At 34.6% G+C, this 16,327-nt stretch overlaps 1 protein-coding gene and 1 long non-coding RNA gene across 6 annotated transcripts in view; both read left to right on the top strand.

The window, feature by feature from the left end:
- Positions 1 to 16,327, top strand: part of Erbb4 (erb-b2 receptor tyrosine kinase 4) — a 1,018,041-nt gene that overhangs the window by 590,869 nt on the left and 410,845 nt on the right. The window lies entirely within an intron of this gene.
- LOC134473314 (uncharacterized) overlaps positions 1 to 16,327 on the top strand; it is a 61,965-nt gene that overhangs the window by 3,464 nt on the left and 42,174 nt on the right. The window contains exon 2 of the long non-coding RNA XR_010043521.1: positions 83 to 142. This is a non-coding gene — a long non-coding RNA (uncharacterized LOC134473314). The remainder of the gene's footprint in view (positions 1 to 82; positions 143 to 16,327) is intronic.

The following is a 16,327-nucleotide window of genomic DNA, read 5'->3' as shown; positions in this document are numbered from 1 at the left end:
TTTCTAAAGTTCTCCTTCTTAAATGTGACTTGTATTTAGGAATCACTTTACAGTCTAGGATTCTGTGTGTGTTTATATTTAGAAACCTGCCTGTGATGGAAAGCTGTGGCCCTGGCTTCCTATGGACAGAGCAGCCCCTTCTGTAAGCAGAGGCTTAAGATACCGAGTATGGTGATGAAAGGGGGAGGGGTGAACATTGCTCTCCAGTGGGCAGAGGACCCAGTGGGCATACTTCCTTGAGTAAGGAGAGGAAGAGGGGCTGAAGGCAGGGAAGGGAAACGGGAAGAAAAGAGGAATCGAGATATATCATGTACAGGTACAAAATCCCTATGATAAATGTAATCATTAAGTACATCTATCTGTACCAAGAAACTTAATTAAAAGAAAAAGACAGTGTAAGTTTTTAATTTTGGTTCATTCCCTTTCTGTCTTGCCCAATTCTATATGGCAAGTTTCCACCAATATTATAAAATGTAGTTGCCAGTAAAGACGAGCATTACAGTTGACAACTGTCATCACAATCATACTATGATGCTGTGTGACATACAATCTAAGAAAGTGATGTTGGGTTGTAAATGCAAGTTACCAAAGATGCTCTATTATTTAAAATTCAATAACGCTATTGGTAAAACTAACCCATCTTTAAATTTATTCCACAACATAGAAACTATAAGAACTCTTATCAACACATACATGGAGAATTGTTTTTTTTTTCATACTTAATACTGTGTAATCCTGTTAACTCAATACGGTGCAATTTCACAGGTCTGTTTGGCTAGAAAATATCTCTTTAAAATTCTAAAACTGCTTTGTGGTTGGTTTCATAATTTCTGTTCTAAGGGTAACTGTTAACTTGCCCTTTATATTAACTTTACTAAGGTGTTACTGGTGGGTGTAGTATATGAATTTAAAATATGATTTTAGTGTGGAAATAAAATAATAGATATCACTGTGATATCAGTACCACCAAGGAAATGGATGAAGTGAAAACAGATCTGATAAATTTAAATCATGGATTCTATAACTTCGACAAAGACAGCAGATGAAGTCCTAAAGAAGTTAATGTATGTCCCTATAAATTGTTCAATGAAATAGATCAAATTTAAGGTAATAATAACTGACTATTAGGATTTTCATGAACCTCATGATCCATAGATGAAAATTTCTAAATTGATGCACACATTAATTTAATAAAGATTTGTTGAATGTTACAATAAAGGACTGAACTAAGCATGGCTGAAGTCTAGGAAAAGGAAAAAAGCAAATACAGCATAGGAAAAAATGAATTCCAGATTAGTTTGAATGGTTAAGCACGAAGACCCTATGCCACTGGCATTAGCGTGGATCTATAAATACCAGTGTGAACTTTTGAAACTTCAAGTCAGTGGGTGCACTACCTTTAACAGTAGGTATGTGCTTTCGATGCAGGTGACTGGCCATGGGATGTCTCAACAGGAAAAGTAATTACTAATTCTGTTCTCATTAGAAGGGACATATAAATTAGTTAATGATTTTCTTTCCTTATCATTTTTTAATTTAATGATCCTGAAAATGTTGGATAGCTGTTTGCGGTTAGAATTAAAAGAGTCAAGTAGTGCATTTCTTTAAAGCAAGTAATGGATTTTTAAGTCCCTATGTCATGAAAGGTTAGCAAATTTCTATGGTCATTTCACCCTAAGTGCAGGAAATGCTGTTTCAATGGATGTCATGTAAATAGTTTGAGAAATACTCCTCTACAAATTACTTTTGTCAGATACATAATAACTTACATTTATAATGTATGGATACTTGAAGAAAATCTATTATGCCACCGTAACATGACTGGTAGCAGTGGACCCCAGACAGCTTCCTAAATCTTCCATGCTAAAGGCACACTGTAATATAAAAAGAAATACCAATGGAATTACATGTTTCAACCAGTCATTAGGCATTCCATTTATGTAGTGCATTATCAAGAATGGTTATACTACCTTAGATAAAATACTTGCAGCCAGATGACTTGGAATAGAAGATCAGCGATATCAAATTAACCAAACAAAGACATAAATTAATTTAAATAAAAACAGAAATGTACCTTATAATATCATTTTTAACCAGCTGGCTCAAGATACTAGCATGACTTTTCTTTCTGAAAGTGTATTGTGTCCTTTAGACTACACACACACACACACACACACACACACACACACATATATATATATATATATATAATTTTTAAGGACCAGGCCTAGATGAGACAATTAAGGAATGTCCTTTGCCTTATTTTTCTCCAAATTCAGGCAAGGACAAAGGGAAAAGGCTCTCTGGGTCAACTTCAGATATCAAATATCATAAATTTGCTTCCATGTCTTTGATTTTGAAGTTTTAAATTATTAGATACAATTTAGTTATGAATTTTTTGAAAAATACTTTTTATATTCTTCCAACTAGATATAAATAACTCATGTATACATTATAAAAATAAAATATTATTTTGTATTCCCATCTAGCTATATACTTATGAAACCGCAGCATCTAGGACTAATAGATTTTCTGAGCAGGAAATCTATGTAACAAGGAAGAGCATAATTTCATGAAATTATATCTATTTTATTAAAATAAATACTACATGTATATGTTTGTATGTAAGAGTATAGCATACTCTACAAATGATGTTTTTCTTCAGGTTTTTGTTTCATTCTATTAACAGTCATATTTTTGATACAAAAGTTGTTGATATGACTTTTCAATCTTTTGAAAGATAATCATGTAACTTTTTGAAATCATGGATAACATTTGTACCACAGGTAGATTTTATGTTTATATTTTAAATTAAAATTTGCAAAATATTAATATAAATACAGGGCATGAAATATATTGCCAAAGAAGTATTACTAAATTACTATTCCGTTAAAAGTAGTATCTTAGCATGTTAGCTATTTTGAATAGGCAAATTAGTTCTTTATATTCTATTTTCAAGGCCTATTAATAAAATTAATGGTCTGAAGTTATAACTGCACAAATAATTACACACAAACACACAGGATATGTTAACTTGGCATACTGATGCATGCCTATAATCCTAGTACTCAGGAGACTGAGGCAGGAAAAATCATTGTGAACTTGAGACTAGTTTGGATTATATAGTGAGTTCAAGGCCAGCATGATCCCTATAGCAAGATCCTGTCTCAAAAATAACAATAATAGCAACAACAACAACAATACAACCAAATCATTGCCATCTTGATTCATGTTGAAAACAGCTTTTCAAAGTAATTCTAAGAATCAACTCAATCCATGGTCTGTTTAACTAATACAGGATAACAAATATGTGCAGTTCAGCAAAGTGATTCCATTTGCTGTGTTAAAAGGATCATTTGGGATGTTATTGTGATGGTCGTACTCTGAAGATTATAAACATTAAAAAGATCATGCAGGCTGTTCTGTGAATAACAAATTCCTGGGAAGAAAGAGCCAGAGCTAATGCAGTCAGCTGTAAGCATCACCCATTAATGACAGATGACAAATGGGGACAACTTGGACCAGGGTGAGAGCAGTATAAATTCCTTTGAAACTTGTTGAGCCCTGGATGTATTTTAATGGAATAAGATTTACTGATGGACTAAATATAGAGTATTGAAGAAGAAAAATAGTCAAGATCTATTCCAACCTTTTAGCATTGTACCTAGAAAAATGAAATATCAATTATCAATTACAGAAGATCAGAGAAATTCAAGAGAATCAGGGGCTCAGTTATGGACTTACTAAATTTGAAATGATAATAAAATTAACAAAGCTATTCAGAATAACTTTGAAGCAGTTAATCTCCTAATAACTAAAACATCTGGACTACACATACGTTTTTGTCTGTGATCTGTGTGTATTTGGAGTTTTAAGGAGTGAAAGTTGAAGTGAATCTCTCAGTAGTGTAAGTGAGGCATCCATTGACTGACTCTAGCATCCCAACAATGAAGAGTTGAAGCAGCAGCTCTAATGGGTGATGAATGAGTGGTTATCAAGGAAACCAACAGGATGGTGTCTGGACAGCCAAATACAGATCGAGCAGATGAAGACTGGACAGCTGCTCTTGAGCAATCAAAGAAGAGAAGGCCAAAAAGAAAAATCCAGTGGACTCGCAATGTGAAGGTCATTTGGAATCCTGTAAATCTGGCTTATGAAAGCAGTAAAAATGAAATAGGAATTGATTCAAGAAATAATCTAAGGACTAAGGCTACAGCTCAGTGGTACAGCTCTTGTCTAGCATGTGCAAGGCCCTGAGTGTGATCTTCAGCCGAGAGACAGAGAAAGAGAAAGACAGAGAGACTTTGACAGAGAGAAGAAGGAGAAGGAAGAGGAAGAAAGAAAGAAGAAGAAAAAGTAAAAGAAGAAGGAGGGGAGTAAGAACAAAAGGATGAAAGGCAATGGGAAGGAGAGGGAAAGGGGGAGGAGGAGAGGGAGGGGAAGAGAGGGGAAGAGAGGAGGAAAGAAAGGTAATCAGAAGAGGAAACAGCCAAGGTATTGTTCAATAAAGGAAGCAGAGAAATCGGGAAAGTTTAGACATGCTGAGCTTAAAGAGATAAATATGTTCATATGGAAATAATTCAATACTTAGGAGATTTTATGTATCTTTTAAATGTTTTTGTTAATCTTGAGCTTCCATTATTCTTTAATGGCTCAGTAGTCTTTGCTCCATATATATATATATATATATATATATATATATACACACACACACACACACATATATAGGAAGTTTCATTTTTTCTTGGTAGAGTAGCCCAGAAAATAAAGTGCTGTGGTTGTGGCGTGGCAGTAGAAACAATGAGAATAGTAACAACAGTCTTCTTTGAGACGATAAAGCAAAGTTTCTAAGCAAAAAAAAAAAAAAAAACAAATACCAAAAACCAAACAATAAAACAAACCAGGCATGGTGGTGCACACTTGTAAAGCCATCACTTGGCAGGCTGAGGGAGAAGCATCTCTGTGAGTTCAAGGAAAGACTGAAGTACAAAATGAGACCCTGTCTCAAAAAATAAAACTAAACTAAAGGTCCGAGGATGTAGTAATTCCAAGAGCCTGGCCTGGGTTCAGTTCCTGATACACACGCGCGCACACACACACACACACACACACACACACACACACACACGTATCTGAATGTCTCTGATTTGTGTTGGCTTGGGAAATAATAGGGATACAATATAGTTCAGACTTAAAATAGTCTACAAAAATATTAATGAGAACCATGGTGAAGGAAGATAAGTTGGCAATGAAGCGGCAACAATTTAGGGTCATTTGAAAGTATACAACAACTGGAAATAAGTTTTCTCAGCATTATGGGTCAGGCATTTATGGTACATTAATAAACAAAGAAAGATTCAAACACATACCCTTCTGGGTATTTTATTCTGTTAAATGAAGACAGACAACCAGCAAGTAAATTAAATACCACAAATAGATTAGCTTTGTTGCATTAACAAATTCATGTGATAATAGTAGATGATTAAACAAAACATAATTTTAGAAGTACAATGTAAAAGTTATTGATTGCCAGACTATAACTAATTTGGGAGGAAAGCAGAAACAATTAACAAGTATTATTAGGTAGATTTATATAGAAAGCAGCATAAGAAAAATCATAGAGGTCAATCGAGGGGTGTATGTGTGTGTGTGCGTGCGCACATGCGTGTGCCCTTCTCCAGCTCTGTTTGTGAAGTCTAGGTCAAGACGTTTATATCATCCCTTGATTCTCATTAAAGTAGACTTCTGACCCGTGTGTAAGACTCAACATAGGAGCGTGGTTCTATTAAAAGGCAGAATAAAGCAGCGCAGGGCAGAGTGTGTTATGTTGAAACTATTATGGAATGTGGAAATTTTAAAACAAAAAGTCAATTAAAGAAAAAGAAGATAGAAATAAATTGAAGACTAGAGCCAAGAATGGGCTTTCAGATTAGAGGTTCACGGAGATGGCACTAGAAATGCAAGCGGTGAGGACAGAGTGACTGTTAGAGAACTGTGTGTCGGCACTCACGCGGGTCGTCACTTGCAGTGCACCTGGTAAGTGGCTGACAAGTCCACTCCCTTCCAGTGCCAGGTCGGGCAGCTGAGGGCGAAGGACTGGCCCACACGAAGTCCATGGTGATGGGATGGCCTGAGTGAATAGCTGATGTAGGAATAAAAAGAGAATGCAGGTTAAGTTGAGACCTTTACAAAACTAGTATGGATTTCTCCATTTGTTTATATGCTCTCATAAAATTTATTTGTATTGCCACCTTCTCCCAGATGGTATATTTATTGCCTGTTTCTAGTAATTATTTTTTCTGACTTATATTCTTATTCCTAGGACTCTTATATTTCTTTTAACCCTTTAAAAAGATCAGTGAGTTTAGAGCTTTTAACTCTAAACATCTTAAATTAAATTATTCTTGATGATAAGAGTATAGTAGTAAATGAGGGAAAAGCTTCTGCTCTTTAGGGAAAGACAAATTAAGAGGTAAGAAAAGGGTCAGAGGTTGCCTCGTTGGTGGTGGGGTGGGCTTGTAATTGTGCACAGGATGGATAGGAAATGTCTGATCCAAAAGTGATGTCCAGTGCTATTCAATTCAGTGGTAGAACAAGCTCCTGGGTTCCATCACTTACTGCCAAAATGAATGAATGAATGAATGAATGAGAGAAAGAAAAGGAGAGAGAGAAAATGAGGTGGGTATGTGAATGAATGTGTCAGTCAATGGATGATGGATAGATAGATATAGTTAGATAACAAATATTTGCATTGAGACCTAGAAAAACAAGACAGAGGACCTAGCAGATACTAGGGAAGAATGTGTTTTGACCAAGGGAACAGAAAAGAAAATACACAGGAGTCCATAATGTAAATAATTTATTGCCCTTTGCATTAAAACTAAAATTTTGTGGATAATTTATAAAAGATTTTAATTGTCTTCATCACTAGAGTCTCCTTACTGACATATAATTTTTCTCTAATTTGAACTTTTTCTAAATTAGTGAAAGATAGATTTCATATATTATAGTATCAACATGAATTTTAAAGTTTCATGTCATTAAGAATCGTTCATTAACTAATATTGCTTCCCTGTGTAAGAATAATAAAAATGATAAAACTCACTTTAGATTAAAGTAAGAATTGTGTATTTTGTCAGCAGTCTTATCATTATTCTTTGTTCTACCTGTTTTCTTTAATAGGTACAATTTCAAAATAGATTTTATTATCACTAAAGATTTAGTTTTCCTGGGGAAGGCCTCAGATTCATTTATTGACTTTCTTTCAGGGCTAGGACAGGAAATGTTAACCTTCTAAACTTTCTCTCTGGTATAAAATATGAGTTTCATCTTTTTTATGTGTTGTAACAAATTATAACTTCTGGTTAGACCATCCTTAGATAATTATAAACAGATTGAAATTGAAGAGATGTTGAGGGCGCCACTGACTTAGAAGAAGCTTTAAATTTAAATATTTAACCAAAAACCATTATACATATAATAATCCTTTTTAAAGACTAACTTGAAAGGATTAAAATGTTAAGAACTATATCAGTATAAGCATTTGGTAAGGCATAAATCTAGTGTTCTTCCCCAAAATTACATGTATGAAGCAGAATTAATTTAGTTTCTCTTCTGTTCCCAGAGCTAAATATTCTTATTCTTCAGGGAAAATGAAAACAAAAAAGAAAAAGAAACAGTCTAGTATTGTTATTGTTGTTGCTGCTGTAATTTTATGATAATCTCATTAAAGTTTCACAATTTATTCTATTTGACAGAAAAAATTTGAAATGTGTCATGCCAAATGTTTTTAATTTAATCTAATTAAAAATTCAGGTCCTCATAATACATGTAGATATTAGCTATTGATTATTTGGACAAAAAGTTAACATTTTGTTAGACGACTGTGTGTGTGGTTGGAGACAGATCTCCCTATGACTGGCCCTGAACTCACTAAGTAGCCCAGGCTGGCCTCAAACTGGAAGGAATCCTCCTGCCACAGCCTCCGAGTGCTGGGATTACAGCTGTGCATGACCACACCCAGCTGTTTTGTTAGATGAAATACAGACACGGGCATGGTAAAACTTCACACTTAATGTTCAGGTGTTGCAAACAGAAGGACAATGAAATTCTGAAAATACATCGTATGTTGCATGCAGAGACCTTTATAGAAGTTTGATTAAATGACATTATTCAGTAATCTGGGATTCTCTGGTGTTCAGTGATTTTTTTTTAAGTGACTTTTTTGTAGAAGGTGATGTTTACAATCTGAATTTATGGTTCAGAAACTTAGATTGGGTGTAAGTTATAAAAACAAATGGAAGTTTGATAATGGAGTATAAAAAGACAAGGAATAGATTCTGGGTGTACACTTTCATGGTGCACTGTTTCAGGAAAGACAGGTGTTAGAAAGCTAACCGTGTAGAGTTCTGCTATTTCAGAGCTAAAGCCAGAGAAAGAAAAAGAAAGGAGAAGCGATCAATTGGAAAAAGAACACTACCTGAAGATCTTGAATATAAATTAGTTAGGAATAACATGAGAACACGGAGGTGAAAGGGAAGTTTATGGCAATCAGTGTTCAGGTTTTCTGCCCTGGTACATAGCGCTGGTTGAAAGGAACCGACAGACACAGGATGGGTGGAACTGTAATGGTGGAATTTTGTTGCTTTGGAAGCCAGAGTTTAACACTCCCAGGTGAAAATTACTATTTAAAGAGAGATATTTTAAGTCCAGTTTGCAAATAATTTCCACAACTATATACTATTAGAATGAGTGGATTTATAATGAGTGGGTTTCCACTGATAGAGTTAGATAAACAGATTGACTTGTCACTAAGGTTTTCTGTTCTGCACATCAGACACAAGAAAATTATATCTCAGTCTTCTACCTTTCTGAAGAATAGTATTTTTGTAGGGGCGGGAGACCAGGAATTGAACTCAGGACCTTGCACTTGCCAGGCAGGAGCTTATGCTATATCCCCAGCCTAGAACAGTATTTGTGTTAGTGGGCAAAAGTGTGGAGATATGATCAGTAGTTGCTTGGAGCTCAACACAACGGTATGAAGGAGTAGGTGGTACATTTGGCTTTCAGAGAATTGATGATGGATTGCATAAAGATTGACTTGATGAGATATTTTTGGCTGGTCCCTTCAGTTACTAGAACTGCTACCTCTAGATAGAAGAGATAGAAGCCCTGAGTTGGAGCCAAGTGGCTGCACTAAAACATTTTAGGAATTTAAGATTCTTAACTTTGTTAGCTTGACCAGACTTTTAGTTATGATGTTTTTAATAACACACTAATGCTGCTGCATTAGCAATGAATATGTTCCTCTAGAGCATCATTTTTCTCCAAATTGTTTAAATATTAACAGTATTGCTGTGCCTCTTGTTTTTGTGTGAATAGTTGTAATACCATTTCCCTAAAGATCTGAATGTAAACCTCACTATGGATAAATTGCATTTCAGTATGCATTATCATTTCATTGAACAACTGAGCTCCCTCCCTATTTATGGTCAATTAAGCAATCTGAGAACATTCACTGGACATCTCCTATGTACATTACCTGGGCTCCACATGGTGGAAAGACAGAAACAGAAGCAGGAGTGAGGAACCTACAGCATGTGTGCTGGGGTGCGCTGTTTGTATCATCGAAAGCTGCAGCGGTTACACCATCACTGGCCTAGAGATTCCTCAAGACGATAGGCATACACATGGATCTATACAATATATACCATCCTGTGGTACGCGCCCTAGCAGGTTTTTTTTTTTTTTTTTTTTTTTTTTTTAATGCAAAACCAGAAGAGAGTAAAACGGAGACTTGACAATGTGAGTAGCATTTCAAGCAATGGCTACTATTAAAGAATGGTTTGCTGGTGGAACTGGGAAGAGGAACAGTACTTAGAAGAGAAGAGGATAAAACAGCAAAGTAGTGAGACCTGAGGTCCCAGGAACCAGAGCGTCATGGTAAGGGGCTCCCTGGGAATCGCTCTTTGCTGCAAGAAGACAGCACAGCAAACACTCCACAAGGCAAAGAGCTTTATTTACTCGTGTCTTTTTGGTGAAACTGTTTTTACCATCTTGTCTAATGTATGTCACCAATATGTAGTTCTTTAAAAGCAGATGATATAGGTGCATCTGTGCAGAAATAGCAACTTTACTTTGTAATCCTTTTTCCCAGCCTCTCCTCTTTTCCAAACACCCTAACCCAACGTGGTCCAGGATTTTCCTGTACAGATTTTCTGGCTTGCAAAACTAAACACATAAGCATTTAAATCAAACCATTCAGTCCATTGTGCTGTGTGACACAAATTTTGCTTAGCAGTATGACACACACCTTCACAGTAGTGTTTAGGTCTGTGTGCCTGCTTTGCTCACGATCGGGCAGTATTCCACTGTGAGAACTTTCTGTAATTTGCTTAATGAAAAACTTACAGGTATTTATTTAATTGGTTTGTAATTTCTCATTATTACAGTTATGACTATTGCAAAGTTTAACTATCAGCTAATAAAATTACACTTTTATTTGTTTAGGCTAAATTCTTTTTTTTTTTTTTTTTGTCTTTTTCCTTTTTATCGGTACCAGGGATCGAACTCACTACTGCCTGCTTGCAAGGCAAGTGCTTATGCCGCTGAGCTAAATCCCCAGCCCCTAAGCTAAATTCTTTAAAAAGCAAATTTGATTGTTAAAGGGTTTTGTACATTTTAAGTGTGGATACATAGTTTGTCTTTTTTCTTATATTTGTTTCTCTTATAGGACTGTAGACACATAAATCAACAAAGATATCAGTGGTATCTTTGTATACCAGATTGAAATATTAAGCAAAAGACTTAAAAATTGATGAATATCGTATTTCTTATTATTTGTATCCATGCTGTCTCCATTCAAAACTTGTACAATTTTCATACTTCTATGTTTTCTTCAAATACTATTTTCAATGTTTTTTTTCCCATTTAAATTTTTTAATAATTTTAAACCACTGATAATGGCTTTTACAACATTGAAAAACAATAGAAATGTTTGAAGTTTAATCAGAGCAGTGATAAAGTCATTGAACAACTCTTCAAATTTTAAATGTCAAAAAATTTAGAAAGCATATTGGCAAGGAGTAAGGAAGAAGATCATATCAGGAACTTTCCTTCATGGCACTGTTCCTAAAGTTGTACACACTGGATCTATCTACGCCCTTGTCCAGCCCTGTTCCCATAAGACTTCATGTAGCTAAAAGGAGGCTAAAATGTATAAAAGTCAAATGTTCAATTTTTTTTATTTAAAAAAAAAGATACAGAAAAGAAAACCAAGAAGCAAAAGAGACAACCAAGCAACAACAACAAACCCAAAACAATAACCAGATCGGCCTTCAAAATGAGATGATAAGAATTTCACAATTGTTATTATATAGCACATTGTTATCTTCAAAGGAGTTGCTTAGATTACCAGATACACACATGCAAAATTCATATGATCATATGAGTATTAACTGCTCCTCTCCAAGAACTGATAGAATTAGTAGTATAGTCATCTTAGCTATCTTATGTATGTGTATACGTATACACATACATATATGTCTTTTTCCTTAAGTAAACAGTTGTTCTATTTTGAATGAATAAAGGTGGAGCAATTTACTATCCTTTACATCAGTAGTCTGTTTAGTAGTAAACACTTGGAAAACCTGGGATTTCAACTAGGAAATACTTTTTTAAAAGGGAGTGGATATTGTCATTACTTTCATAGGAATGGGACAAAGTAACTAGCTCTCAGACCCTCAAGGAGGAAGGGTGTATTTTGCTTCAAGGGTTCAGTTCATGGTCAACTGGAAGAAACAGGATAATTGAAGGGCCATTGTAGAGGGCAGGTCCTCATCACATGGCAACCAGAAAGCAGAAAGATGAAAGGAGAAGCCAGTGACAGCAATACACCCTTGTGCTCAAAGTGGTCACCTCTAAGCAAGCCACAGCTCCTAACAGCAAATCAGCTTGAAAGTCATTCAGGGACTAATTCACTGATGAATATGGTGTCCTCCTGACTTAATCACCTGTGACACTCATGAGGCTATGGAGACATTATAGAGCTACACTATGACAAATAAAAATGTACATTGCTGTTCTCTAAATGGATGTGACATCACCTGTTGGGTGGCCCTGTGTGAGACAGAGTAAAATGAAGTGCTTTGAATCTAAATCCAAAATGTTCACTTGTGTCTATAAGGGAATGTTCAGAATCTGCAAATTGTTACCTCAGAATGAATAAAGGATTTGTGCATGTCAAGAAACTTGAGTATTTTGGGAAAAAATAATTCTATTAATTTACTAACTTCTTTCTTTAATCACAGCATGTATTTGTCAGGGCTGAAAGTGAGGATAAAAAGTCTGATGTGAACATTAAGTACTTGTGTATTTGTTCTTAAATTTTGTGTGTATTTGTGTGCTCATTTCTTCCTTCTCAGAAAGTGCTCATTATTATTCTAAAAGACAAATAAAGACCCCAAATAAATGGGAAAAGTATGAGAAATAATTAAAACTACTGACAAAACAGTGCAAGCTAAAGAGCCTTTGTAATCATCAAAGCATCGGATTATTCAGTTCTTTAAATTAAAGCAAGTACTCAGCACTCTTAACATTTCTAGGTAATTAAGCAGGCTCTGTAGTTTGGCTATTTTGACTATAATCTTACTGATTTGGATGGTGTTTTATTAATGATATCTCAAGGGGAATTTGCAGTAGCTTGAAAATTAATGAAATATTAATAACCAAACCAAAGAAGCGCAGATATGTCTGCTTTCAGAAATAAATTTTTTTGAAAAAAAAAAAAAAAAAAAACGTGACCTGCATGCATCTTACCCTTAAAGCATTTTATTTGGCTTTCTTTATCCATATTTGTATTTTCAGCATGACAATGCATGCCATAGCTTTAAAGAGTAGGCATTTTGTGAGAAATATGGACTGCGCATTGTATGGTTTTTAAAAACCTTTTACATAAAACATTGTTTTGGCAATTTGATGTATTTGGTGTTAAAAACATTTATACATTACAATAAATTATTTATATTTCCATTCAAATTAATTTTGAGCGCACAAAGAAATGGCTGAATTACTTTGGTTTCAGATGAAAGGCAAATGACTCATCGAAAGATGCAGGCTGGCCGAAGTGCTGCAGAGGATGCTGTGTCCCTGTGGGTCAGGGCAGGACATTACAGAAATGTCACATACAATGTCAAGTTCTCGTTCATAAAATGAAAGGACTGTACCTACTGTAAGATGTCACCCTGGCCCGTGAACAGATATTCTGGGTTTTGAAAATGAGATAACAGAGAAGATCAGTGGTCAAAACTTAAGTTTTACGTAGTTTATTGGGACAATTATGATCTTCACAAAATTATTTTAAATTCTTCCTTTGAAAGCCTCCCTTTAAGCAATGTATAATAAATAGTGTGACAATAAAATTAGCAAAACTCTAGAAATAAGATGTAGAGCTGATGACTGAGAAGAGGTAGAGCAGGAAAAGAATAAAATTGAGTGTGTAGGTGAAAAACAAAAGTGAATCTCAGTGTTTAGTCAGATTACTGAAAGATTTTTTTTATTAATCAAAAGAAATTAAAGGCTTTATCACAGTTGTCCATTATTACTGTGCATAGACATAATTAGCAAAACGAAAACTTTCTTAAGAAACATGAAGTTATTTTTAGCACATTCAGTTGATTTGATGTAAAACTTTTAATTTAATGACTCTTGAAGATTAGAGTAAGGACTTGCATGTGTGTTCCCCTCTGCCAAGATTTGTGATTATAATTCATATATTTCTAGAGGCAAAGTGTCCAGAGACATTTTGGACTCAATTATTTCATCTTGTGATTTCTGATGCAGAAAACCCAACTCACTGGACAAGAATATATGAATGAGAAATTTTTCACTGTTGATTGTAAGGACAATTTGGGAGCAACGAAAATGTCATCTGCATATAAAACAAATAAAAGTATAATTATACATAGTTCATGGTGACTTGGGAGACTTAACTAGTTCTACTTTTGTTGCAAATTAAAATTTTCCTTCAAAATATGGTATACAAAATTTACTAATTTTAGGTGATACATTGCGTAAGATAAATTATGTGAGAATATATAAACAGTGAAAGTTTCTTAGTAGAATTTTGGTAATTTTTTTCATATTCTGTGTTTATACATTATTGGAGGATCATGTCGAATTGCAGAGAAGTTGTTATTGCCATCTTACCCAATATAATTTTGTTAAATTTTAACAGAATTTCCTGATACTGCAAGAAGCTACAGACTGTATCATATTTTGGGGAAAGTAGGTGACCACAGGTCAAGTGTGTTCTTGAGGGCATGTTTACATGATTACCTCTGAGCATTGCAGCTCCTCGGTGAGATCTGATTTTATGACTGCAATTGTGAGAGATGGGAAGAAAATATGCATCTTGTTATATTAAAATAGAAAGATTTAATGTAGCTGTGTCATAGCAGCTACAACTTGCGAAAATGAATGCTTCACTCCTGCCCTGACTGAATTGTCCTCATTTTGTCATCAATTGAGGGACAAAATTTCTAAGTCCCTAGAGCTTTCTCTTTCTAGCACAACTGTTTTTCATCATTATCATAAATGGTAATATTTGCTAGTTCATTCTTTTGGTTATCTAGTTAAGAAATATTTTCTTCATTGTAGGTCTGTGATTGAAGTGAGTCTGTTTTTTTTTTTTTTTTTTCCTACCTTATGACATTTACATGAAAATGTGAGGACTGGGAGCTAGCACATATGCAATACATTGTGTGTTTTACTCACAAGGAAAATAAATTTGTAATTGTAAGACTATAGAAAAAAATAAACGGACATCACTTATAAGTGGGTTTCCGTTTTGGGGAGAAGATCATTGAGAAAATGTAGTCACATTTATATGTATTAACCTGATGCTTAAAGTGTTCTGAAATAAACTGAATTTATGTTTTGCTGAGTAAAGCCTAAAAGGAAGTAGGTTTTCTGATCATTTGTGAATCTGTTTTCTATACAACCTAAGGGAATATTATACTCTTAACTCAGAACATCTCTGCAAAGGTCTAGATTTTCAGACAATTAGTGCTCTCAAGAGACATTAAAAACCCTTTTTTTCCTCCTGATATTTGCATAGACTTCCAAGCAGAACAATACATAGGTAGACGTAGAATCCTGTTGCCTGGCTCACTGAAATGTGATTCACTAACAATATCTTTTCCATGAATCTGAATGTTGAAATTTGTCATGTGGGCATGTGCTAACGAAGTGAGCATTAATTATAACAAGATCAAACACCAAGACTTTACAGTGTTACTAATTGATGGGAAAGAATATTGTATTTTCACACACACACACAACACACACACACACACACACACACACACACACACATTCATTTGAGAGAATGCTATTTAGCAATCATGGAATGATATTTTTAGTCTGGAGTTAATTAATAATTCATTTATGAATAATCATTAGGAGCAATTATTGAAATATATGTCTGACTTCAGAAAGCGTAATAATAAAATGTATCCTTATTTAATCTGGTGATTTTTATTTGTAGACCTGTTCACTGTACTCTCTGCATTTTCTAGTACCTTTTTCCATATTGGATAATCTGTCTTTTTAGCTGACTTTCTTTCTGAACATATGTAGTCTTATGATTCTGTGTTTACTCTGTTTAGTGCTGTATTTAATAATAGTAAGAAATGTATAGAGATGTTGGTTTTAGTTGTCAATATAACATAACATTGGTAGAATTTTATAAAGAATACTTAGAGCTGTTGGTTTCAGTTAGAATCATCATAATTTAACTTTTAAGGTAGAATTTAAAAAATAACTGTTTCCAATAGAAATCTATATAGTTGGTTTATGAAACTTGTGTTTAAGACAGATTTCCTTTATGCATGTTTGAAATAAAATTTGAAGTAAGATCTTGTATTTCATGCTACAGAGTGATTTTATACAGATGTATTGCATGAGCAAAGATAAGGTTCTGTACTCTGAAATTTTCCTGGAGTCTGAGTGATCCATTAAAGCATTTCTCCTGGATGTCAAAGTCCAGATTTTGGAAAAGTCCATTTAGAATGCACACTTGTGATGCACTACGGAAATAGTGGTACATATCTATAATCCCAGCATTCAGGAGGTCAAGGCAGATCCCCAAGAGTCTGAGACCTCTTTGGTCTGCATAATGAGTTCAGTGTCAGCATGAACTGGATAGCAAGACCCTGTCCTGAAAAAATGAAAAATAAAACAAGAACCAAAAAAGTACAAGGTGAAGGGGTGATGTCTAATCAGCTGGTCACTGGCACAGATCAAATTGATGAACTACTAGAGTATGGTT

Source organism: Cavia porcellus, unplaced genomic scaffold (genome assembly GCF_034190915.1).
Source record: "Cavia porcellus strain 051 isolate PalLab524CR breed Dunkin Hartley unplaced genomic scaffold, mCavPor4.1 scaffold_26, whole genome shotgun sequence".
Classification (NCBI taxonomy): Eukaryota; Metazoa; Chordata; class Mammalia; order Rodentia; family Caviidae; genus Cavia; species Cavia porcellus.
This window is presented reverse-complemented; position numbering and strand designations above follow the sequence as displayed.